The 25909-nt window shown below is 49.4% G+C and overlaps 1 pseudogene across 1 annotated transcript; it reads right to left on the bottom strand.

Moving 5' to 3' along the window:
• Positions 1-10279: 10279 nt before the first annotated feature.
• Positions 10280-25341, bottom strand: LOC309609304 (ADP-ribosylation factor-like protein 2-binding protein pseudogene; annotated as a pseudogene). The gene has a single exon. The product of its transcript is annotated as an ADP-ribosylation factor-like protein 2-binding protein pseudogene (transcript).
• Between the last annotated feature and the right edge of the window lie 568 nt (positions 25342-25909).

Here is a 25909-nt window from a genome sequence, read left to right as displayed (position 1 = left end):
CCCCCTGACCTGGAGTAGCTTAGGGAGCAGTAAAGACTACAAGCATTGCCTTTCTGTCTTGAGATATCACCAACCGCTTGATTTCTACATAGAAATTTACCCCTCCTCCTTCTCTGTACACTTTGGGAATGCCAAGTTGGCTTCCACCTGAGCCTGTGGCATGGCCATTTCCACGGTGATGGCAGGTCTCTGGTGTCAGAGATTAGGGAAGACTCTCCAGGAGGGCTGATGTGAGACATTTTCCCCGCAGGAGCTGTCCCAGATGCAGACCCACGTCAGCGACACGTCTGTCATCCTGTCCATGGACAACACCCGCGACCTGAACCTGGACGGCATCATCGCCGAGGTCCGCGCCCAGTACGAGGAGATTGCCCAGAGGAGCAAGGCCGAGGCCGAGGCGCTGTACCAGACCAAGGTGGGTGTCGGGGGTCTCTCAGGAGCCGAGAGTGGCTTCTGGGGCTCTGCTTTTGATGTCTGTGAGCAGACGATCATCAGCTCGAGCCCAAGAGAAGTCAGGGGTAAACTGATTCTTCTGGGTGGCACTGATCCTGGTCTGCCTGGAGATAGCATGACATTTTGTATTATCCCTGCCACCTGTGGCTATTCTTGCTGAGTCCACTTGAGAATAGACTCTACCCAAACACCCCTGACCCCTGTTTCCCTGTGTCTCCTGGGTCTTAGGTCCAGCAGCTCCAGGTCTCAGTCGAACAACATGGTGACAGCCTGAGGAACACCAAGAATGAGATTTCAGAGCTTAACAGGACGATCCAGAGGCTGCGGGCTGAGATCGAGAATGTCAAGAAGCAAGTATGTGTCACCTCTACCCGGCCTCGGTACAGGGTCAGGGGCCTGATGTCTCCACAGTAGACAAGCAGATAAGGCATCAGACCAGAAGATCTTGAGCTAGTCTGCGGGGCATTTGTAGCTCTTTGCATAAGTCATCCCCAGATCTTTTCAGCAATATCCTAGTTAACATGACATGATAACCTCAGCAAATAAGTTTTCTTGGCTCTTGTTCATTGGTTTTGCTCATTTTATCTAACCATTCTGGTGGGGGCATTGGTGGACCCTAGCTGGAGTGAATAAAATGCATAAGAGTCAGGGAAGGTGGGGAGAAGGACAGACAGAATCTTGACATCCTAACCCAAGCAAAGCTGCTACAGGAGAGGGGACAGATTTAGAGGTCTTGACAGCAGGACCCTGGTGATTGCCTGTCCCGTGCCCTTGTCTGCAGTACCAGACTCTGCAGACATCCGTGGCTGATGCAGAGCAGCGTGGCGAGGTGGCCCTGAAAGATGCCTACAGCAAGCGCACAGAGCTGGAGGTCGCCCTGCAGAAGGCCAAGGAGGAGCTGGCCCGGATGCTGCACGAGTACCAGGAGCTCATGAGCGTGAAGCTGGCCTTGGACGTGGAGATCGCCACCTACCGCAAGCTGCTGGAGGGCGAGGAGTGCCGGTGAGCGGGGCGAAGGCAGGGTGGGAACAGGAGGAAGGGAGAGGGTCCAGAGCCATGGCCAGTCCGGGACACCTCTGCTGGACCACTTGCTTCTGTGCTGGTGTGTTATGAATCAGGACGGTGTTATATAACAGGTTCACATTCAGGCCTCAAATCTGGCTACTGAAGGATGGGAGGGTGCTTGACACCTGCTTGTTGAACGAAGTGTGGCTCCGGGCTTGCTGATGCTCACTGCTCTTTTTGTCGCCCACAGAATGTCTGGAGAATGCCAGAGTGCCGTGAGCATCTGTAAGTACCGTCTGCCCCCGCTGTGGCCGTTTGTTCACCCCAGTTTGGGGTGAGATTCCTGGTTTCCAGCACGGTTGGAACGACCTTGTCCTTGTCTTTCTCCCGCAGCTGTAGTTGGTGGTGCTGCCAGCGCAGGAGGTGTTGGTGGAGGGTTAGGAAGCTGCTCCGGATTTGGCCTGGGTTCTGGCTCCGGAAGTGGTTTTGGGTTTGGTGGTAGTGTTGGTGTCGGCGGCAGTTCCAGCAGCAAGATCACCTCTACCACCACCCTGACCAAGAGATCCCACCGATAGATGAGGTGAGGTCCCTGCAGCCGCTTGAGGCCAGCCTGGCCCAGCCCTGGTGTCTCTGCTTCCTTCACCCCCACCTCCACCCTCCCTTCCTGGGGCTCGTCTTACCAGTATCACCTCAGTGCCAGGGCGTGGACTCTGCCCTCTTGGAGTTTGGTAGCTTCTTCCTAATTTGGGCTTGCTGACCCAGCTGGAATGGGAGAGGTGTCAGCTGACTCTTCACCTCTCATGGACAGAGGAGAATCCAGCCAGGCGCTTCATCTCCAGAATTATTAGGGTCACATATATCCCCTCCCAGCCCAATGCCACCTCCTACCAGATCCCGGATCTCCCTCTACATCAGGACCAAACTCCTTCTCCATCACTTGGCAGCAACTGACCCTGCAAGGTCAGGACAAGAGCCACTCAGTACCCTGTCCACCTCTTCTCCTTCTCTCTGTCCATCTTTGGGTGAATCTTCAATAAAAAGCTTTTGTCATTCACTTTGAGCAATCGTGTTTGTTCCTTGGGGAGAAGTCTCCAGAATTCAGGTGAAAGTGAAGGAGGCTGGGGCCTGAGGGATCTGTCTGTCCAAATCAAGGTTATCAGCTCATTTCTCAGATCTCTACTTCTAAGTTGCCCAGATTATGGGGAGAGAAGGGTCATGTGTGGAGCCTGAAGGCTGCCCCCAGAACAGGAGCACAGTCTCAAAGCAACCAACCATCTTATCCAAAGGTCGCGCGTTGCAGACAGTCAGGGTGGGGCCGTCTCAGTGCTGAGACCCAGGAGTATCTGGCGGGAAGGGGTGCAGGTCTGGAGGTGTGGGGTGTAGGGCAGGTATGGGGACAGGCAGTCAGAGGTCTCCACTGAATATAGAACAAGAGGTTAGGGAGTTTATGGAGAGTTTATGCTCAGCGTCTAGCAAGGCCCTGTCTTCACGAAACTCCAGGCATGGGCTTTCCCACCAGGCCAGCAAGGCTTTCAGGAACTTGTTCACAGAATCAACAAGGTCATGATTGTTGGATGGAGAAGTGAGAACATGTCGCTCTCACAGAGCTTTCGTGCTGAGCTCACTTGCCCTTGTCCTCAGGTGATTCTGTCAGAGGTTACGTCTGAGTGTCTGTCCCTGAGTGGTGGGAGAGAGGGGGGCGTGAGGCAGGTCTTTGGGGGCATTGGAGGGTGCAGCTTCCTGTTTGGGGCCAGCCCTGGAGATTCCGGTTGGTTATTCAGAGGTGGGGGTCTGGGTATAGCCTTTGTGGACATCCTGTTTTTATACTGGACCGATTCCAAGATACCTGGAGTATCACAGTCTTCCCTTCTTCAGAGGAAGTCTGCACAGCTCCCCTTGCGCAGTCTGACCTAAATCCCTCCTACTACGGATGCAGACTGCACTCACTCCCCTGGCCATCAGTCGGTGCCTCCCACCCTCGACTGTCAGGGAGTGCATGCAAACTCCAATCCCTCCACGTGGTGCCTCCCACGGGCCCTTACTATGTGCAGACCGAAGGGCACACCGTTTGCCCAAGGTTGGCCTCTGCCCACGGGGCCTTCGCCCCATGCAGGCAGGCTCAGGGCAGCAGGGCAGAGCAGCGAAATGTTAACCTCAGGGGTTTGCGCTCCCAGGCGGGGGCCTCCTGCCAGAAGCAGCCGCTCCCTGCTCCCTGGGCTGGCCAGCTGGTCCTCCAAAAGCTAATCTCCCCATAGACCTGGGGCTCACCCCGTGTGGCAGAGCAGGAAGTCTTTGACTTCTTTCCATCACTGCACCCCTCCCCTGGGAGAATGCTGAATCGGCTCTTTTCTGAGTTTCTGGGGTGGGGAGGAGGAGTCAAGGGTTGGAAGCAGGGGAGGGGCTTCTCAAGTTCACCCACCGGGAAGTTGTAGGTCACGACGGGCCACGCCGAGAAGCCAAAGCCCAGAAGCTGGGCAGGTTACTGCCTTTTTTGTGCCCTCTGACTGGGTGGAGTGCGGGAGCGGGGAGTAGCCAGCCTGAGTACCACTGTCGGGTCTCTCAGGGCCTCTTCAGTTGAATTTAATGACTTACTTACACACAAAGTTAGATGGTAGATTATACATGTGCGTGTGTATCTTAGAATAAACGTGTTCTTATTTGTAGGCAAGTGGCTATGCGAGTGTGTTTGATTTTTATTTATATAAGAAGACTCCTGTTTTACATAAAAGAGGGAAAACCTACATGTTGGCTTCTACTCCCAGAACAGTCCCAGGGAGTGGATCCTGGCCATGGTCCAGGGTTTGGAGCTGGCCAGTCAAAGGGGATGCATGGTGGTGGTGGGGAGATTCACTTCTGAGATAACAGGTGCCACCCTTCTCTCAGATCCTTTGAACTGGATTTCGCTGCTCTCTGTGTTCAGGGAACTGTGCATTGCCCACCCCCTGGAAGGCCCCGTGCTCTCCCGTTCCCCCCACCCCCGGAAATGCTCTACCCTGAGGTAACTGAAATCACTTCTCACATCACTGTAATGGCTCAGCTGTGGGCTGGCAAAGCTTTCAGTCAGTTTACGTGGCTCATTGGCCCTGAACCCCTCTCTCCATCCTGGCTGCCACCTTGCCCTCGGTTGGGCTCAGGCTTCTGGCTCTCAGGCAATGACCACAGCTGCATACGTCCCTCCCCCTTCACCAAGGCCTTCTGCTCTGGGGCCAGCCCACTCAGTTCCCAGGAAATTCTTGCTACCACTTCTGAAGCCTCCCTCGCTTGTTGCTAGGAAAACCAGAAGGACAGAGGGGAGGGGGTTTAATTAGTGTGGTCCTGCTGTGGGATTTTGGCTAAGCTTACTGTTGGGACGCAGGCTTTGGCTTCATAGACCAGAGGACCTGAGAATCAGGCATGTGGGACTTCCCTGGTGGCGCAGTGGCTAAGAATCCGCCTGCCAATGCAGGGGACACGGGTTCGAGCCCTGGTCCGGGAAGATCCCGCATGCCGCGGAGCAACCAAGCCTGTGCGCCACAACTATTGAGTCTGTGCTCTAGAGCCCGTGAGCCACAACTACTGAAGCCCGCGTTCCTGGAGCCCGTGCTCCGCAACAAGAGAAGCCACCGCAATGAGAGGCCCGCGCACCGCAACGAAGAGCAGCCCCCGCTCGCCGCAACTAGAGGAAGCCCGCGTGCAGCAACGAAGACCCAGTGGAACCAAAAATAAATAATAAATAAATTAATTAATTAAAAAAAAAGAGGATCAGGCGTGTGCACTACCGTGTCTTGGGTGGACGGGCAAGTTTTAGTGAGACAGCTGCTTAGGGAGATAACTGAGGGAACTGTGCCCCTCTTTGTGACTCCCCAGGGCACGGTACTAGCGGGACAGCCCGGGGCCAAGGGAAGGGTGGGCTGAGGGAAGAAGGCTGTTCCATCTTTTGGCTGTGTTGAAGGTTGGGCCTGAACAGTCACCTCTTTATCCCATGGGAGGGGTGGTGGGGGGTAGGTAGGTGTTCTGACAGAGGGCAGGACTCTAGTCTCCTCTAAGAGGAAGTCCTTTCTTCCAAGAAGTCCCCCGGGGCCGCTCCACGCTCTTAGCTCAGCCCGCTGCTCGGCCTCCCTTGGGCCTCCCTGGGCCTCATCCTGCTCACACCCCCTGCCCTGCGCAGCGCCCCGAGGGGCTGTGGCCTTTCGCTCAGCAGACTGGGAGCTCCCCTGCCTGCAAATCCACAGTCTAAGAGCTTCAGCTGGACAGGCGTTGCAGCGGGGTTCTCTCCCTTGGGATGGACATCTTTTCACGTGAATGTGAGTGCCTGAGGATGGGAATTGCTGGGGAGGCAGACATACTAAATACAGATTTCCCACCCTTTCCGGAGACTGGTAAGAGCAATGGTAGATGTAAACAGCAAGGCTCTGAAAGCACAGGGGAGAAGCATTCACTTTTGCCAAGGGATTCAAGGAAGGCTCCCTGGAGGAGGTGACCCCTGAGATAAATCTGGAAGCCTGAGACGGAGTCAGCCAGGTGAAAGGGGTGTAGACTTGAAGTTGCGGCAAGGGGCACAGGGGAGAAGAGTGCTCTCGGCAGCAAGAATACCAGAGTAGAGGCAGGGAAGCGTGGCGCCGTGCAGCGTGTGTAAGAACCCACAGCAGCTTGGCATCACGCCGCATTAAGAACAGGCAGTGGTGGGAGGGAGGCTGGAGAGGGAGGCCCAGGCCTCCACAGTGGAGGACTGTGGCTTGGCCCATAGTCTGATCTGTGCTTGGGCTTTGTGTTCCAAGACTAGGCAAGCTCAGAATGAGGTGCGTCTGAGAGAACAGGTCTGAAGGACACGGAGAGGGAACTCTGGGTCACCTGCCTTCAGGGAGTGGTCTTTAGGCCCATTACATGCTTTGGACTCCTGTCTCGGAATGGCCATATCTGCACCTCACTGCCTTTCCACGTGGCTGTTATGCTAAGCCTTGCCATACTCCGCCTCCTTTCCCAGTCTTGTTCGCCAGGAGGAGAGATTCTTTGCTGTCATTCCCTTGTCTCCTGGCAGGATCGTCTCCCCCGCAATGATATTCATTCCTTCAATATTTGTTGAGTACCTGCTTTATGCTAGAGGCTGTGAATCGCTGTTTCTAAATCTCCTCAGATAACTTACACGGTATCCCACGGTCACCTTATTTCCTACCATGATCACACCCTCTGCTTTACGTCCAGCTGGACTCCCTGAAATTCTGCAGTGGAGAGATTGAGAGCCCTGCTTTTAAATATCATTGCACTGAAAAATCAATTTAAATTTCCTCTTAAGCTTCTCTTCCCCAGGTTAAATGATTGCTTAACCATTTTTTTCCTCCTCCCCTTTTACCTTTTGTTTCAAGCAACTTATTTAATAACTTCCCTTTTTTGTTTTGTTTTGAATTTCCCAGCAAGGACAAGATGTGATTTCTGCTGTTTACAACTTCTGGTTTGAGGAGACACACCAGACAAACATGATTCAGCACAAATATGGTGGGGAGCGCCTATCAGGCAAAGGAATCTTTTATAAATAAAAGGTTCTTCAGGGCGAACCTCGCATTCCATTTTATTACCCTGTTGATCTTCTCTGGAATGCTCTGTGGCTGCTGTCCCTTCAATTTCTTCTTCCAGCAGGAGGTAGAAGTGAGTTGCTTAAAAGCAGAAGGCAAGTCTCTGACCTGGAAGGTAAGGAAGGTGGAGTGGGTCTCACAAGTTCCCCCTTTACCCTCAGAATCTATCCTCACGCAGCAGCCAGACTCATTCGCTTAAAAGTCAGCTTGAGGCTCACCTTTGCTGAGCCCTTCAGTGGCTTTGCCTCTCAGAGTAAAAGCCAGTCTTAGCGTCTCAAAGCTGTGTGTCATCGGTCTCCCCGCCGGCCAAGACCTCATCTCTGATGCCTGTCCTCCTCCCTTACTCTGCTTCAGCTCTGCTGGCCCCATGCTGCTCCCCAAACACTCCTGACCGGCCTGCCCCAGGGCCTTTGCACGTGTGGTTTCCTCTGCCCAGCACACCTTTTACTCAGCTGTCTGCATGCCTTGTTCCCTCACTGCACTCAGATGTCTGCTCAGGTCTGCTCAGACCACCCTCTATGAAATAGCACCCTTCTCATGTCTACCCCCCTTTTTCTGCTGCATTTATTTTATAACACTTTTCACAGCCTGGCATAATGTGTATTTATTTCTTTATTGTCTGTTCGCCACTGGCGTGTGAGCTCTAGAAGAGCAGGAACTTCATTACTTCATTCCTGGTGCCTGAAACAGTGACTGGCAAATAGCAAGTGTTCCATAAGGATTCACTGCATATTTAGAGAGAGCCAGGGCAGGCTGATCGGGGCTGATGCTTTGCCTCTGAGGAAGATGAACATTAAGTCAAGAATATGGAGAAAATGAGGTGCTTGGGTCATCACAGGAGAAATTAATTCATTGAATTAACCTGTGGTTTGTCCCGAGCAACAGAAGAGGCCCTATTGCCATGTTAGGACAGAAGCACATCCCAAAGTAACATAAAATGACAAATACAAAATAATAACTAGTGCTTTCTGAGTACTAACCATGTCTAGGTTCCATTCTTAGTGTTTGCCATACATTATTTAATTCAATTCTCGCAACAGCTATGGAAGATTAATCTGCTATTAATTCCATTTTATTTAGGAAACAGGCTTGCGGAGGTTTAGTAACTTGTCCGAGGTCACACAGTAAATGAAAAAGAGGCAGAGCCAGAATTCAAACCCAGGATGGCCCGACTTACATGGGTAAAGCCCATGTCTAACCCCTCTAACCCCTCAGGATCGATATGAGCCACAGTTAAAGAAAGGCATAGAATCTCAGCCTGCATTGGAAGAAGCTGTATCCACATCACAGACAGTAAGGGTCCTCCTAATAGTTTTGGTGCACATTACACCACCTCTGATTTTTTTTTTTAAATCGAAGTATAGTTAATTTACAATGTTGTGTTAGTTTCAAGTGTATAGCAAAATGATTCAGATTCGTTTCCATTATAGGTTATTACCCACCTCCAATTATTTTATCTTAATTAGGCACCATGATATTAAGAGCAAAATGGAGTGAAGAGAAACCATGTGTATTGAAGACTGGGAGAAGCAACTGGGTATATTTAACTGGGAGAACAGCTTCTGGAAATTCAACAGTATTTTCTAATGTTGGAAGAGTCATCATACAGAAGCCAGGGAAGTTGGTGTGTGTTACTCTGAAAGGCCAGATGAGAGCAAATCCATTTCAGTTCAGGTCACATAGAAGACCTGCCAGGACCAGATGCTGATGGACACAGAGGCAAGGAAGACTGGCGGTGACAGGACTCAGAGGGTCACAGTCCGGCAGGGAGTCTCAGCTGGGGACTGAGAGCTCTGTCTAAAGGACAGAGCTGTTCAGAAGCGGAAGAGGCTGGTTGGCAAGAGTTTGAGACCCTAGGCGGAGAGGCCCCCAGCTTGCACAGGCTTTGCCGGGAAGCGCTTGCCTTTGTTAGTTCCCTCCCTCCCTAGGCGGCCAAGTGCATACTAACCAGCATACACAGGGGCTCTTGTTATGGCCCATGGAAGGGCGGAGAAAAAGTACTGATCTGCCAGGTTTCTGAATTCCGTTCTGGTTGCTGTTTGTCACTTTCATCCACGGACTTGTTGGAAATTGGCTTTGCGATGGAGCTATCCTTCCCTTGCTTTCTCGGACAGGATGTCTGGAGAGTGCCGGAGTGCTGTCAGCATCTGTAAGTAGCCAAAGAAAGCATGACAGTGCGAACTGGTTCTGAAATATCTGTACTAATACGGGGTGGTAGCAACTGATTTAAAAAATATTTCTATAGTGGTTGGAGGGGTTTTCTGGGGGCAGAAGGGACAGCAGATATGCTTTTGTACTTGTTCTGGGTTCAAGGCACTATTAATAGGTCTATATGGCAGATGGGGATTATCCAGTAGGGAGCCTGTTAATGGGAGGAGAAATTCTGGACAATCTCCAAGGGGGTCATCAAGAGTTCATCTATGTGGAAGGAACCACTGGGAAATTCAGACTGACAACACTGGGGGGTGGTGATCACCTGATGACATCAGAATGTATCACAATGATCATCAGGTGCAAAGCTGCCTTGATCGCCTCCCAATCATCCTGGGCCCAGGGGATCGTTATAATACAGGCAAGTGGGTGCCGGGAGCTGATCGCTGTACTGTCCTCTGCCCTGCAGCCGTGGTCAGCGGCAGCAACACGGCCTCGGCCTCAGCGGGGGGTTTCGGAGGCAGCTACAGCAGCGGCAGCGGATTTGGCTCCGGCTCCGGGGGTCGCTTCGGAGTCAGTGGGGGAGGCTTCAGCTCAGGCAGCAACCATGGCGGCAGCGTCAAGGTCTCCCAGTCCTCCCAGCGCAGCTCCAGATAAATATCGCTCAGGGGCACCGCAGCCACCCCAGCGCCTCCTGTCCCCATCCGCTCCTCCACTCCGCCATCCGCAGCCCCCTTAGCGCCCTTCCCCACCCCGACCCCAGGCCCTCCGGCAGCCGCTCTCTGCGCTAGAAGACCAGGGTCTCTTGCCCCTCCGTCCTGATCCCCGACCAAGCACAGCCGTGAGAACTTCAGGCTCTTCGGCTCCAGCCTGTGTCTGTGATTGTCCAGGTGTGGCCTCAGCCACCACCTTCTGCTGCCCTTGGGGTGCCACCACCTTCTGCTGCCCTTGGGGTCCCCCCCCCTGGGTGGCATGGTCACCACAGTTCTGATGTATATAACACACAGGCCCCTCTGCCCATGCGTTCTGTCGCCAACAAAGTGCATTGTATTTCACATCAGGCCTCTGAGTCTCTCTGGCCGCCTTTCTCCCCACTGGACTGACTTCTTTCATCCTGCCTCACGTGGGCTGTGCCGCCTACAGAAGAGCTGAGTACCAGTCCTCTGAAACCCAGGCAGTTCCTCTCTATTGTCCCTTGTATGGGGTCTAAATGGGCAAGATCTGGTTGTTCATTTATTCTCTGAGCACTGGGGGAATCCTGGGGGGAGGGTGGGGCACACCCCAGGAGCATGGGGGCAAGTTCTTGGGGGGAGAAGGCAGGACCCCGCAGACATCCCTCTCCTTGCCTTCTCTTGTTTGGGGGAAACTAAGAGGGCCTTGAGGTGCGGAGGGGCTTGAGGACAGAGGATTTCTTTCCTTGGTGCTGGTCCCTGCTCCAGCTGACATCCTGAAAGCTTTTCCCCCATCAAGGTGCACCTGGGAAGGTGTGAGCTGATAGAATGGCAGGGCTACAGGGGTTTCCCAAGAGCCACCTGACCCAAGTCTGACCCACGAACTCCTCCCCCCACCAAAGTGTTCCATGTCCATTAAATCTTCCCTCTTTGGAGCACATATGAGAGGTTCTGAGAAGTCTCATAGGAAAGAATACCTATTGGTTAACTCTAACCTGGAACTTTCCACACCCCCTTCCCGGTAAACAGCTATTAACACCCCTCAGAAAATGTCCTGCTCCTGGATACTGTCTGTATGCACTCTGGGTCCCCGGATGTGTGTGGCAGCCATGGAAGCTCCTGGCATTTGCCCTGCACCAGGAAGCACTGATAAAGTGTTAGTTGGCCTTGGGAGTGCTGTCTGGAAGGTCCTGGCTGGAAGGGACTCAGGCACAAGGAGTCCAAGAAGTTCATTTGCAAAGGAGAGGACTGAGGCAGAGAGGTGGAGTGACCTGCTTACCGCCAGAGAGCATCCGAGGGGCTGAGCTGGGAGCACACCTGAGGTTCCGGAGTCTGGAGCTCCTCCACCTCCCCACTGTCTCTGAGGCTGCAGCTGCTGCCTTCCAGGCTCAGCTGGCTGCCTGGGTACCCAGGGAACACATAGATGATGGAGTGGAATGCTTAGCCAAGCCAGGCCAGGGAAGCAGTATTTCTATCTTAGGCCAAAGCTGAATTTATTTCAGAGAAGGGAAAGGACAGTTAAAGAAACAAAGAAAACTGGCCACTGGGGCTCTAAGAGATTCATATGGAAATCCCACATCCAGGCTTGGTGGAGCAATCTAGTCACTGGCAGTTCTCCTTGGATCTCCCAGGAAGGCTCTTTGACGGAGGTGGGATTCAGTAGTTGTTGCTTCATTCTGGGGCAGGATGGTACCTTTTCTGGTTGACATTCCTCTGCTGAAAAGGAGCGGGAGAGGTAGGTGGGGAGATTCAACGCCTGCCCCAGTTCAGAGGGCTGGCCCTGTGGTGATATGCCAGGCCAGTTTCGGTACAGGTGCTTCACCCTGGATGAAGTCATTATTTATTTATTTATTTATTTATTATTGGAGTATAATCGCTTTACAATGTTGTGTTAGTTTCTGCCGCACAGTGGAGTGAATCAGCCATACGCATACACACATGCCCTCCCTCTTGGACCTCCCTCCCCTATCCCCCCCATCCCACCCAACTAGGCCATCACATAGCACTGAGCTGAGCTCTCTGTGCCATACAGCAGGTTCCCACCAGCTATCTAGTTTACACATGGTAGTGCATTTATGTCAAACCTGATCTCCCAATTCATCCCCTTCCTTCGGCCTATATTCATTAAGTGTTTACTCTCTGGCCCTGGGCCAAATGTTGGAGGTGCATTGGTGAGTGAATATCATTTCTCATTTTTGTAAGGGACTCCAACAAAAACAACAAAGTAAATAAAGAAAATAGCTTTAAGCTGTCATGAGAGTATGAAGCTGTCATAAGAGTAGGAAGAGAAGAAACCAGGGGCTGAGCTGGAGAAATGACAGGACTTGTGAATGGATTGGACATGGGGGTGGAGGAGAGGGAAGATTCAACTGTGATGCCCAGTTTCTCAGCTGGAGCAACTGGGTGGCTGGTGATACCATGTACTGAGGTGGAGTGGGGGGTGGTGTGTGGGAGGGGGAATGGGTCTGAGGAGGAGCTTCAGGAGCTCTAGAAGCTTTAGATAAGATTGAGTAGCTCACGGGACTGACGAGGGGCGGTCTCCTGACTACACTTGGAGATGTGAGTGTGGATTCAGAGGGAGGCCTGTCAGGGCTAGAGGCTCCCACTTGGACAGCGTCATCATAAGCCTGGTTAGGGTGGTTCCTAAGCCGTGAGAACTGATGAGAGGGGGAGGGAAGAAGGCCCAGGTGAGCGCCAAGGAAGCCCGGCATTCTGAATCAGGGAGAGAAGGAGACAGCCTGGCTATAGAGCCGGGTCCAAGTTTTCCAAAATGCTTACACCTAAGAGGTCCAGGGGTTTCTAAATGGGCCCTAAGGGAAGCCCAGATCGGGCTCAGTCTTCCTGGGGACACCGTCCACTGGTTTCAAGGCTCATATGCAGATGGTGGATGTTCCTTGCCTTTGCTGTGCCTTCCTGGACTCTTAACTTATACCCACAGCTCCTTGTTCATCCTGGGCAGGTGGCTTATAGGGGAGCCCCCACCACTGAGCGGCAGGGGGGAGTCCATGCAGCTTCTTAAAGGAGAGAGTAACGAAGGTTAGCCTCGCTCAGAAGGACTGGCCCCGTGGAGAGGGCTATTTCTCTGTTGTGTCATTGTCCCAGAGGATGGCCAGGCAGGTGAGCTTGGCACCAGGACCTGAGACCGAAAGAATCAATCCTATGCTTGGCTGGATATTCTCAGCCCAGCCCTGACCGTTTCTAATCCAGACTGACAGCACCTCTAGGGAACATTGCCTGATTCTGAGGGCTCCTCCTCTTCCTTTCGCCTCAGCATTTACATTATTTCTTTGTGAAGTTCGATGTTGATTTTTCAAATGCTCTTAGGTCCCTGGCCTTGGGTTTGCTTGTACTTGACTCTCCATTCTTTGAGTAGGCAGCCAGTTGATGCTATGTTGTCCATTCCGTTTCCTATCTTCTAAGGCATGTTTTCTCGCCCACGGAGGAACCCACAGAGATTGTTGAATCATGCTGACTTGTGTGCTGGACCCTAAACTGGGATTTGGGACCATGGGTCAACGATCAAGTACTTCTTTTGCTCTCTCTGTTTTGCTCCACATCTCTCTTCCTTGGGTGTGGAGTGGTACCTCTTCCTGTGACGACACAGAGGACCCAAGCTTTATGCCCCCCACATTCCCATCCCCATCCATTCCTCTTTGCCTATTCCCCTTATGCCTCAGTTGGAAAGAATGCTCAAAACAGTACCTTCCTGTTCCAAGAGCTTGCTAACTCATCCCTTGATATTAAGGAGACCAAGACATGTTTTTAGATTTCAGGTTATTTCTTTCTATCTCCTCTTGGGATATGGGCTACTTGCCAGAGAAAGTATCAACAGCGATGGTGACATAGCTACAAAAGGCTCAGTTAAGGGAATCAGGGGATTGTTTCCCATAAGAATATGCCTGTGGATAATCCAGACTTGACTGCTGATGATCAAGTCTGCATATAAAATTTTGGGTACTTTGTAGGTCAATCTCTATATGACTCTCCCGTTTTGCCTTCGAGCTGGGTGGGGTTTCTGTTACCCAATCAACAGAGATCTCATCTTTTGGGATTTGGGCTGCCCCTTCCCTCTGCCTTCTCAGCACCTTAGCCCAGGTACATTCTCTCTCTGCCGCCAAGACCAGAAATGTGCATCCTTTGAAACAATCTCAGGATGACTTAGGAAGACTCATTTGAGTTCTGAAAACACTTTACATATTTTATCTACATCCCTCCCGAGCCCTTCTGGCCTGCAAGCTGCACAGATGCACGTCTCTGCTGTGGCTAAGGTCAAGCTCCTCACCACCACACTTCCAGCCCAGCCCAGGATAGAAGGCTGAAGGCTAGTTGGTTCTCCTAGGAAACCACTGACAAAGGTATGGTGGGAGCAATCCATACCCTTGGAATCCATGGTGACATCACCAGATGGTGACAGCTTTATCAACTCTGGGAGGAGACGGGGGCAGGGCAGGAAAGTGTGGTTCTGGATGGCAATAAAACAGTGATTCTCAATGGGGGGCAATTCTCACCCCCCCTCTCCTGCTCCCCAGAACTTATGGCAATGGCTGGTAACATTTTTGGCTGTCACAATCGGAGGAGAGCTCCTGGTATCTAGAGGGTAGAGGCCTGGTTGCTACAATGCACAGGACAGGCCCCACGACAAAGAATTATCCAACCTGAGATGTCAACAGAGCTGCCATTGAGAAACCCTGCACCCAAGTAGAAGGCCATTTTACTCTCCCCTCTCCTTGGAAAAGGATCCTTGGTTAGAGTCATATTGGTTGTAGCTGAGCTGAACAAACACCATTCTGAATTTGAAGGAAGTATATATTTTTATTTTTTAATTTTTATTTAAAAATGTTTATTGTGGTATAGTTGATTTACAATGTTGTGTTAGTTTCGGGTGTACAGCAAAGTGAATCTGTTATACATGGAAGTATACATTTTTAGACATTTTTTGGATTTATATTAGAAATACCCTTTTATCTTGGGCAAAGACATGGGAAACTAGCCAGGCAGACAGTGTAGCCTTATGTGGGTACTTTCAAGACCTGCGCCGATGGCCTGTGAGGTGCTTGCAGTTCTGCTACAAGCCCAGCTGTTTTAGGCCTCTGTGCCTTTGATAATCTGTTCCCCTAGCCAGGAATGCTCATCCCACCTTCAACTACTGGACTAGCCCTTACTTCTCACCGTAGATCACTCCAGCACTGCCTCCTGAAAGTTTTCCTGGATTGCATACAGGGCAATGAATGTCTGTCTGGGATCCCATTGGATTCTGTTAATCCCTTTTTTATCACTTGCGCTATTCTATTAAACTGACTCTTTTCAGTGACTGTTCTCTGCTAGAATGGAAGCTCCTTGGAGGGACGAATGTGCCGCCTTCATATTTGTGCCTCTCCTTGCCCAGCACATACTAGGTGCTGTGAATTTCAGTGAGCTAAGGGGGCACATGAAAAGGAGAGGGCTGGATTCTTAAATGCAACAGCTGTCCTGACACACTGAACAAAAACAACACGATTAACCAACTGACTTTTGTTCGGTACTTTCTGGTGCCAGTCATACCCCGGGCACTTTGTGCACGTCATCTCATGTAATCCTCATCACCACCACAGGAGGCAGGTAGTAATTATCCTCGCTTTCCAGATGAGGAAACTGGGGCTTAGAGCGGCAGAGTAACATGCCCGCGTTAGCAATGGAAATGGAAGATCTGGGCCCTGAATCCTAGGTCTACACCCGTAACCCCTGTGCTATGCTGCAGAACGGGGCCGGCTGACTTCTTCTCAGTCTCCTGGAGGCCCTCTTTTCCACCAGCTCTGGCATGTGTTGCTAACAGCCCTATGGAGTCTTGAGGAGCCAGAAACCAAACCTGAAGTTCCGACGTTAGCAGGACAGGTTTTCTCAGGTTTCTGCTGTGGGCAGGCCCACCTTCAGCTCTGGAGAGCTCCGATCTCCAGCGGAGGAGTTAGAGAGATTGACTGGGGGAAATTCCTTGATAATGATGGATGTTTCTCCTTGATGCCAAAGAGGAATTCATAAGATTTAAAGCTATTTTCATTAACACAGGTTGCTGTTTCAAGTCACATCTATCCATCACCTTCTATTGTGGGTTTTTTAACGTCAAAGAGGACTTTCCACTCTGGGATGCTGTCGTTTGATTTGCTGAAGCCCACGTAGATAAAAATGATCCATGAATTTATGACAGGCTTTGGAGTTGGATAGTCTGAGTAAAATCCCAGCTCAGTCAGCTAATTGACTTGGGGCGAGTTAATTAACTTCATTAAGCTTATGTCCTTATATGTAAAATGTGAATGAAAATTTCAATCTTGCAGAGTTTTTAGGACAACTAGAAATGATACTTGTAAATAACCTAATTCCGTGCCTGGTATATGGCAGGAACTCAGTGTTAGACATTTTAATATTCTTTCACAGACAGGAGAAAGAGTAAATATTTGAAAGAGGAAATTATTTTCACTAAATCGTAGTCCCCACAACTCTGAGAAGTATGCAATAGCTTAATTAATGTTTGCTGGTTGATGAATTGCTTTACTGATGAGCCCCTGTAGTGGGAAACTGGCTTGGCCAGGCATGGAAGAATGACTTTTATGTGACTCACAATGATTCCTTGCAATTTTATGCGAAAATCATCAGCCTACAATGCCGCATGGACCCTAAGCTAGGCTACCCTTTAGAACTCCTCCCTCCTCGCCAACCTCTAAGCCGACAACTTCCAGGAGGACTCCATGCACTGACATCATCATCGTCATCATCAGAAGGGCTGCTGTGTGGTGAGCACCTGCCCCTGCGTAAGGGCTTTCCATCACTACTTCCTATGGTCCTCACTGCAATTCATGAAGAGGCTATGCTCACCCCAATTTACAGAACAGAAGACTGAGGCCAGAGGGTAAAACGACTCCCTGGAGACCATGTAAGTGGAAAGTGGTGAGCCTGGGATGTGAACACAGGCTTAACTTGAAGGCCTCCATATGTTTCATTCCTCCAAGCTGCAAGGAAAGAGAGGAAGAAGTTGCTGTCATTTGAGTTTCAGAAAATCCAGCACGCCACTGAAGAGGGATGAGCCCCTTGCCCAGGGTGCTTCCTGAGGGAAGGTCCATGGCTTTCGGAAAGACCCAGCAAGATCCACTGCTGGTGAGAAATATAGGTTGACAGGAGAATTGGTCCTCAGGGACCTTCTCCGTTTCCCAGCATCCCAGAGCCCTTCTCCCTGCTTCTTCAACCCACAGGTTTTAGTCTGCCCTCACCTTCCTCTGTGTCACTTGGAGCAAGTGCTTTCTCTCCAGGGATGAGGCAAGTCTCCTTGACTTTATGTCTTAACCCCTTGACTGTCCTCTCTGTACTTTCTTATCCATTTTGGATGCATGGTTGGATTAGTGTTTCTTCAAGTATATTCAACAGCATGTTAATAGGGGTTAAGATAGAAAGATTTTGTTGCTAGGTTTGTTTGGGAGGCTCTGATTTAGTAAAAATGATTCTGTTCTATAGGAAAGAGGCTTTTAATATGCAAAGAAGTTTTACTAAAAACCCAAGAGAAAGTAAAAAATTTTCATTTCCCAAATTTATTTAACCACAGAACCTTTTTATCAAGGCTAACTTGGGGATAGATTTCTGCCCTAGACAAGTCCTGGGAGAGAATCTAGTACCAGATAAGGATTTAGGGGTGAGTTGAAGAGTACTTTAATCAAGTCTGGAGAGAGGACCAGAATTAGAATAAATTGTGATTGCTAACAGCTAAGACTTAGTAACAAAAGGATTTAACTGTACTTAGGTGTTCACTTCTTTATCAAGCTTAAGCTATAACGGGAGCTAGCTCTACAGGGTAATATATTTTTACTGTTCATTCATTAGGTAAAGTTATTTCAGTAGTGGTGAGTTTTTATTTTGACATGGTAAAAAGGAGAAAATGATAATTCTTAGTCCAGGGGCAGGAGATCCAGAATGACTGTTTGGGTTTATTTTTGGGAGAACAAATTAATGATTATCTTGAAAATTACATCTGCGAATCCACATGTAGAAAGGGGCATATAAGCATCACCCCTTCATCCTCACCTCCTAGATAGAGAGGGATGTTTGCTCACTTTGACCTAGAGGTAATGACTACTGTCTCGTGATTCATTCTTCCTCTTGCAATTACATTATAGGCAGCTCTTAAGCATTTTCACCGCAGTTGAGCACAAGAGAACAGTTGGTTAGAGGTAATAACTCTGCTTCATGACAATTGTCTTATTTTATAGGTGAGGAAATAAGGATGCAGAGTGCTCTGCCACTTGGCAACCTTACACAGAAGGTTCTGGCAGCTGAGGGATTAGAACTCAGACTGCTGGCAGCAGGCAGCTCATTCAGACACCACTGCTCTAAAAGATCCTGCAGTGAATAAGAGAAGTATAGCCCAGGATGCCAACTGTGGATATTTTCAGCAGCTTCAGTCAACTGCTGAGAAAACAACCCCAACTGGCTAAATAAGGTGATGCTTTGGCAGGCTCGGGAGATGTGGATTGGGGGAACCCAACCCAAACCCGTGCTTTGGTGATCTGTTCATCACCTCTGTCCATCCCTCTTCTCCAGTACCTGCCAGGGTGGCAGAGACGAGCCACGCTTAGGAGGCTGCCACCCACTGCCTCAGCACTGGAGCCAAGGGAGGGGAAGCGAGTCAAAGACACTGATGTTTGTCCTTGTTTGCTTTGGGCTCTCACCTGGAGCTTCAGGTGAAGCTTCAGGTGACCTTGGATAATGAAGAAAGAGAGCAAGATTACAGGGAGAGGACAACTCAGACAACAGGCAAGGAATCTCCTGAATGACAGAGTTTAGGATTCAAGCCCCACTATTTTTTTGTCAGTCAAGATCATCTAATTCTCCAATTTACCATGGACATCAATAATGCATTACATATAGCTCTACTGAACCTCACTATGTGCAATGTGTAAGGAAAAGTGCTCTGGGCTTATGATAAAAGTTATAACGCTGTCCACTGGAACTTTCTGAGATGATGACAATGTCCAATACAGTAGCCCTTAGCCACTTGAGCAATTGAAACGTGCCTAGTGCAACTGAGTTTTACATTTAATTTAAATAAATTTAAATAGCTTCATGTGGGTAGTGGTGACCATATTGGACAGCTCAGTATAGACAGTCCTATAACACCCCCATCCGCGAGGCTGAGTCCATATGGGAAGGTGGCTGATGCATACATACTCTGGAAAAATAACGCAAAATCAAGTAGCAGATAGGGGCTTAGTGAGTGCATGTCAAATGCCAAAGGAGTGTCAAGAATTGAGAGATCCCTCTGCTGACTAGCTGCTCCTTGGATCCCATGTTCAGAGCCTCTGTCTTCAGGCAGCTCCTAATCTGATGGAGGAAGCGGAGCTCAAGTGTGAGAAGAAAACTTAAGGATTTCTTATAAGTCTCTAGGAAAAGGAATGAGAGTGCAGATGGTGCTGCGTGTATTGGGAGTCGTGGGATGGAGGAAGGAGTGAGCGACACCAGTCGGGCCCACGTTGGCAAGGTGTGCAGACACGTTCCATGTCTGCTCAGATATGTGGGCATGTCCACTCCATGAACAAGAATGAGGCACAGGAAGATGGGGAGCGTGGGCGGGACATTTCCAAATTCATCATGTGTTGAGCGTCAGCCCCTCTCACATGTTACCCACCTTGAACAGCCATCACACCCCCCCCCCCCCCACCAGGAGGGCTCATTGGGGAAGGCTTCCTGGAAGAGGAGAGGTAGAAATAAGAAAGTCAGGGCTGCATGAAGGAGGGGAAGGGCACAGCTAAGGTGGGAAGACAGTCTCAGCAGGGGAGGAGAGGTGAGGATGGGCTAATCAAGGGGGCATTGGCTGATGAGTAGTTTGCCTGGAAGGTAGTCTGGGAAATTAGGGAAAGAGGATGGGAAGATGGAGAGTTGAAGTGTGACTGGTGGAGCTTCTGGACGCCTCAGTCTCCTGAAGTGGCCCCTTTCCTAGGGAGATCTGTGTCTGGAAACAGACTTGGAATAGCCTTTCTTCCCCCGGGAACTTGACCTCTATTAGGGCAAATGGGAGGACGTAGCTCCCAAGGTTATGAAGCCTCAGCTCTTTGGCTAATGACTCATTGCAGAAATAATCCACATCTCCTTCTCTTGCCTTTTAGGATGTCTGTGGAGTGACAGAGTGCTGTGTGGATTTGTAAGTAGCCCTTCAAAAACTTTCTCCCTGGGATGTAAAAAGGGTGGCTAGAAACATCCCCACTGACTGATGTTCAGGTGGGAGAGCCTGACCCATGCAAGGAGGCCAGGCCACCAAACAGTGTCTAGGGTCTCAGGCCACGGCCACACACTCTGCTCCTAGTGGAAGCTGGCCAACTGGCAGGCCAAAGTTGAAACCCCTGTGGTCTTGGGGAGTTCCCTAGGTTGGAGAACCAGAAATTCCTGTGGATACTTCTGGCTCTCGTTCTTGGGAAAGGGGACCAGAGGGCCAGGGCTCACGCTTGCTGTTTACCGACTGAGGCCTCAGAGAAGTTGAGTAGCTTTCTCTGAGTCACACAGCCAAGCAGGGTAGAGTTGGGATACAGACCCAGGGCTTTAGCCTGAACCAAGCACTTGTTCTCCTTAGAGGTGGTCAGCAACGTCACCAGCACAAGCAGCGGTTCTGGTGGAAGCTGTGGAGGATTTGGAGGGGTCAGTGGCAGCAGTAGCAGTGGCTACAGAGGCGGCGGCAGCAGCAGCAGCGGGGGCAGCAGCTCTGTGAACCAGAGCGGCACCAGTTCCAGCTCTGGAGGCATCCAGAGCCCAGGAGGCACTGGCTATCAGTCTGGCAGTGGAGGCAGCACCACTGTCTGTTTCTCCCAGACCACCTGCTCGAACCAGCTTTGCAAGTGATCCTCTGGGGCCAAATCTCCACACCCACTGGCTTCCCTCAGCCTGTGACAGCAGTTACCCCTCTCTGCTTGGCATCAACAAACTGCCACCCCCAACCTTGCTTTTCCTCAAGTTCCCTGGAGAAGTGGTTGAACTTCTTCCTGGCTCTTCCATCCCCAAGACCTCTCCTAGGCTAGGGAGGTCCAGCTGCTAGTCTGGTTGATGATGTTCCTAGATGCGCCCTTATAAAGGCCCCTGACTTTGGACTGCAACACCTCAGCCCAAACCAGTGTGGGTCTTCCCAGCCTGACTTGTTCCTGTCCTGGCCCATCTCCCTCTCTCACTGGGAGTTGGTGGTCTGAGGCTGGCATGTTTCAGCGCCCGCCTGAGGAGGGCAGTGCAGTGGGGCCGCTGCAAGAGGGTAGATGGTTTAGATCTCCAGACTGTTGGTTCTCAGGGTTCCCGCCCCACATCTGGGCATCATATCCTGACTTACCTCTGGCCCCTTAATTCCCTGAGCTGTGGATCCTCTGTTGATGATTGTTGCACTTTCTTTTCTCAGTAAATTGCACTGTATTTCACATTCTGGTGTTTGGCTTTCAAGGAGTCACAGAATAAACCAAGGTCCAAGAATGGAGGGAAGTCAGGTGTGGATGGTGGTCTTCTAGAAGTTCAGTAGTAAGTATAAAGGACACTGAATAGTCTTGGCTTCTCCTTTATCCACTTGGTTGTGTTCTTGTGATAGGTCTGCCCAAGAGTATTTATGTTGTTTATGTGGGGACCGCCCACTCCCAGAGAGGTCTTCCCATCCTTCCTCTTGCTCCTATCAAGCCTCCGAGATCCAGTCTTGGAAGAAGAGGGTTTTGCAGTTCATCAAGGGAGTAGATTCCAGTGAGATTTTGGCTCCTTTCAGGTAAGAGGTAGGAGTGCCACACTAGTGAAGCTCACTCCAGATGGATGTAAAATTAGGAGTGGGGAAGATGCGTGTCTGCCCTTACGCCAGCATTTCCCAGTCACTCTCAGAAAGCTGAGTCCCAAACGCAGGAAGGATCAGGGTAATGAGACAGCCACTGAATGAAACCAGGGAGACTGAGAGCTTCTGCGGAGATGACAATTAGAGTCTCCATTCCTTTCCTCACCTGCCAAACCAATCCCATCTGCATGTCTTTGAGTGTGGTAAAATTCTGATTTGTAAGTCACTGTAGATCATGCATTACCTCCCAGAAGTGAGATCAGAGTTGGACTAATGAGAGGGCATCTGTACATTTGTCTGATGGTCCAAGGAGATTACCAGGAGATTGCTCAAGATTCACATTCTCAAGCCTGATCTGATCGCCTATATTCACCCCATCTAATCTCTAACGTATAGCAGCCCTGGTCTCAAGACTTGGAGAAGGAGACATTTTAAAGTTCCTACACTTGAGAGTTCAATAAATCCTTGCCCATGTTTTCAAGGCCTACAGGCAGGAGGTAGCCCCCTTCCCCATTTACCCAGCTCTGGGTATTTTAGGAGCAGGGCAGGCCACTCTGGATTGCTGCTCTTACTGGCCCTTTAGAGACATTACAAGAGACATCACTAATGCTAGGAAAACACCCCAGATGCTCTGCTCCATGTGTTGCCTAATTTACTGGGAAGAGTCCTGGATCAACCCAGCTTTTCATTACACTTGTTCCGCAGGGTTGGGACAGCCACTTTAGTCTCTCCATCCATCTGCTGCATGTGTGAAGATCTTGGTGTTGGGTGCTGTCTCAGGTCCCTGCATAGGGTGTGGGGCACTCAGTAAAAATTTGGTGGCCAATTGAAAGAATGAATTGAAATGAATAAGGAGAGCAGGTCCTCCCTCCTCCCCCAGGCTGACCAGAAGATGGGATAGGTCACACTGCAAGGCAGGATGGGGCTGAAAGTTGACAGTGAGAACCTAGGACCCCCTTGTGAACTCTCGTGAGGAGAGATGATAGAGCGGGCTCCTGAAGGAGGAAGTGAAAGAATGAAGCATGCTTGGGATTGGGGAAGGGGGGTTAATCAAGAAAGACATGTGGAGGGAAGCCTGGAGCAGGCCTGGGAAAGAGAGAGAGTTTGGGCAACACGGAGGAAGGACAAGGCTACAGGGCAGATATCCAGACCAAATCCCGGGAGAATTCCAGGACTGGCATCATGTTCCATGTTCTTGACACAGGCTGGGACTAAACCACGTGCCAGTGGAGCTACCAAAGAGCTAGAGCTCTTTGCCTTTGAAGGCAGCCAGGGTGGGTAGAATAGGTATTTACCTATGTGGAATGGTCAGAGGGGTGACAGCAGCCTTCCCAAATTGATACTTGAAATCCTATCAGCTATATATTTAGCATTAAACAATCTGTCTCCTAGTGGCAACTGCTTCTTTTTTCTCTATCCTTTATTGTTTATTCTTTTTATCCTTCACTCTTTCCCCTCTCCTTCTAAAGATCTTCTCATAGATTATAAAAGGAACATATAGCAAAAATGCAAAAAATTTAACAAAGTAAAAGAAAAGAAAGAAAAGGAAGATCATCTATAATTCCACCACCCTGTAATATTTTCCTATGTGCAATCATGTGCATGCACACACACATACACATAGAGATAGATACATGTAAATACATTCTACAGAGTAGAGTCTTACAATACATACTGCTTTGTAACCTGATTTTCACTTAATCGACTGTGGAAATTTACCCATTTAGTCATTCAACAGCTGAATCGAGTGCCTACCATTTTCCAGACACTGTGCCAGGCCCAGGAATAGAGTGGAGAACACATACAGCCTCTGCTCTCATAGAATTTATAGTCTAGCTGGGAAGAAATTTACCAAATAACATCTTTCCATACAAGAGATATAGATGGAGATCATTATTTTCTTTTTCAGTGCAGCTTTTAATTTTTACATGAAAAAAATCAAAGGTACACATTGGGAATTAAACTACTATTTTTTCTTCTATCTAGAGGTGTGACATACGTGTTTTCTGGTCTGTAATGTTCTACCAAACATTTTCCTAAACCAAATCCAGACAGAAGGTCATCAAAGCTCTTTGCTATCCCCTCTTTTTCAGGCTGAGTTAGACCAGTGGAACACTATTTTGACAGGAAAAAGAATAGAGTTGGAAGTGCAGAGCTTGAAGAATCACATTTTTACCAAACTTATCCCCACCCCAACCCAAAACTAACCAACTGATTTATACAGAAGAATTTTAAGCAAACTTGTACAAATACACTTCATATGCTATACAAAAAGGATATCTTTTAGTCTATTTACAACGTATAGCATATATTCATTGGTGTCAGGGAAAATAAATAACACTAGTGAAGTATTTTTGCCATCATAGCACTAACGACTAAAAATTAAAACCATTTAATACTTAGATTTTAAAGTGGTTAATCATAGAAATTCTAAGATTAAATCTACTAGATGAATTAGAGTATTCATCTACAAAAAAAAATTCTTTTTTCAAAAATGATTCTAAAAAAAAATAGAGGTTTCTCTCAAAACACTGAGACTACATCAGGACTAGAAGACAGTGATAAAAGAATTGCAAACTCAGGACTAGGAGTTGATTTTCACATGCAGCTTTTGGGTAAAGGACATCTTTTCCAGTCTATTCCCACAGCCAAAACTAGTTCTAATTTTTCCATCACGGTGGACAGAAAATAGGAGTTTCAGAAATCTGAAGACAGGGGCAGCTATTTTAACACCCTACATAAGTACTCTTAAAATCATAAAAAATAGAACACGGTGGTCCATTGTGCTTGAAGGACTGAAAGGCTTCCCCAAGTGAAGGAGCTGTGAGCACATGGAAGGTTCAGGCGAAGCCCGCCTCTGTGGTATTTGGGACAGGGAGGGCTTGCTATGGTATTATTTCACTTTATTGACACAGGAACATATATGCTGAGGTAGGGGCCTTCCAGGTGGAATGCTTGACACAATCTTGCTCCAGAGCAGTCAGACTCTCAGGAGCACCTTAGAAAGGTGTTCACTTTGGCAGGGATTATTGAATAGAAGGTGTTTCAGAAAAAGCAGAAGTCCTAGAGGGTCAGGTAATTATCTTTTTGACCCATCAATACCTAACATTAACAGAAAGCTGCAGAACAGAGCCAGTCTTTCCAAGGTGTATTCTCTTATCATCACGAGCAGAAGCCTCTTCCAGACGATTGGGCTCAAGATATCAGAAGGTTCCCATTGCCTGGAGTGGGGAGCTAGTGCTGCAGATTGTTCTGGGAAGCTGGTACAGATGATATGCACAAGGAAGTCACCATTAAACCACTGCTTAAGTCCAGTCTTCGGCCTTCTTTTTCTGCTCTGTACTCTAGAAACATCTCTTTAAATACCAGAAAGTCTGTAAATGTGAGCAGCATGTTGAATATGTCATGAGCCACTTCACCTTTACGGTGCTTTAACGTTGTCGTGAAAATTGCCATGTTGAATCCGGGTATCCCCTCCAGCAGCTATTTTTCAATATACTTTTCTACCAAAGAAAAATATTCATTAAAACTTGCCGTGTAGGTGAGTTTATTCTCTTCTGTGTCTTCAAAACCCTGGTAGTATTTGTCCATGAAAGTTCTCTGCACTACTTGGAACTCGGCATCCATGATAACGTGCTCCATACAGCCAACCAAAGCATCAGATTCAGCTTCAGCGGCGGAAGAGGTGGACAGCGTGAAAGAAGTTCTCTTCCTCCAAGACTTCCGTCACTTCCGCCTCATCCATCCCACCAGCCTGGGGCCAGCTGACTGCGCCTGCGCAGGGCGCCCGGGGTCTCCATGCACCACCCGCCACTCTGCACCTGGCTCCCATTACTGATCTCTAGGAGCCATGCTTGGCCTCCCATCACCATGGCTGACATCATCATTATTATTATTATTTTTTTAATATGGTCACACTATCTTTTTTTAAAAAAATTAATTAATTAATTAATTTTTGGCTGTGTTGGGTCTTCGTTTCTGTGCAAGGGCTTTCTCTAGTTGTGGCAAGCGGGGGCCACTCTTCATCGTGGTGTGCGGGCCTCTCACTATCATGGCCTCTTGTTGCGGAGCGCAGGCTCCAGACGCGCAGGCTCAGTAGTTGTGGCTCACGGGCCCAGTTGTTCCGCGGCATGTGGGATCTTCCCAGACCAGGGCTCGAACCCGTGTCCCCTGCATTGGCAGGCAGATTCTCAACCACTGTGCCACCAGGGAAGCCCCAACATCATCATTCTTAATGACTGTACAATATTCCATTATATGGCTGTAGCATAGCATTTTGA

This window comes from Balaenoptera borealis (genome assembly GCF_965194805.1).
Source record: "Balaenoptera borealis genome assembly, chromosome: 13".
NCBI classification, from domain to species: domain Eukaryota; kingdom Metazoa; phylum Chordata; class Mammalia; order Artiodactyla; family Balaenopteridae; genus Balaenoptera; species Balaenoptera borealis.
Note: the sequence above shows the minus strand (reverse complement) of the source record. Positions and strands in the feature narration are given on the sequence as shown.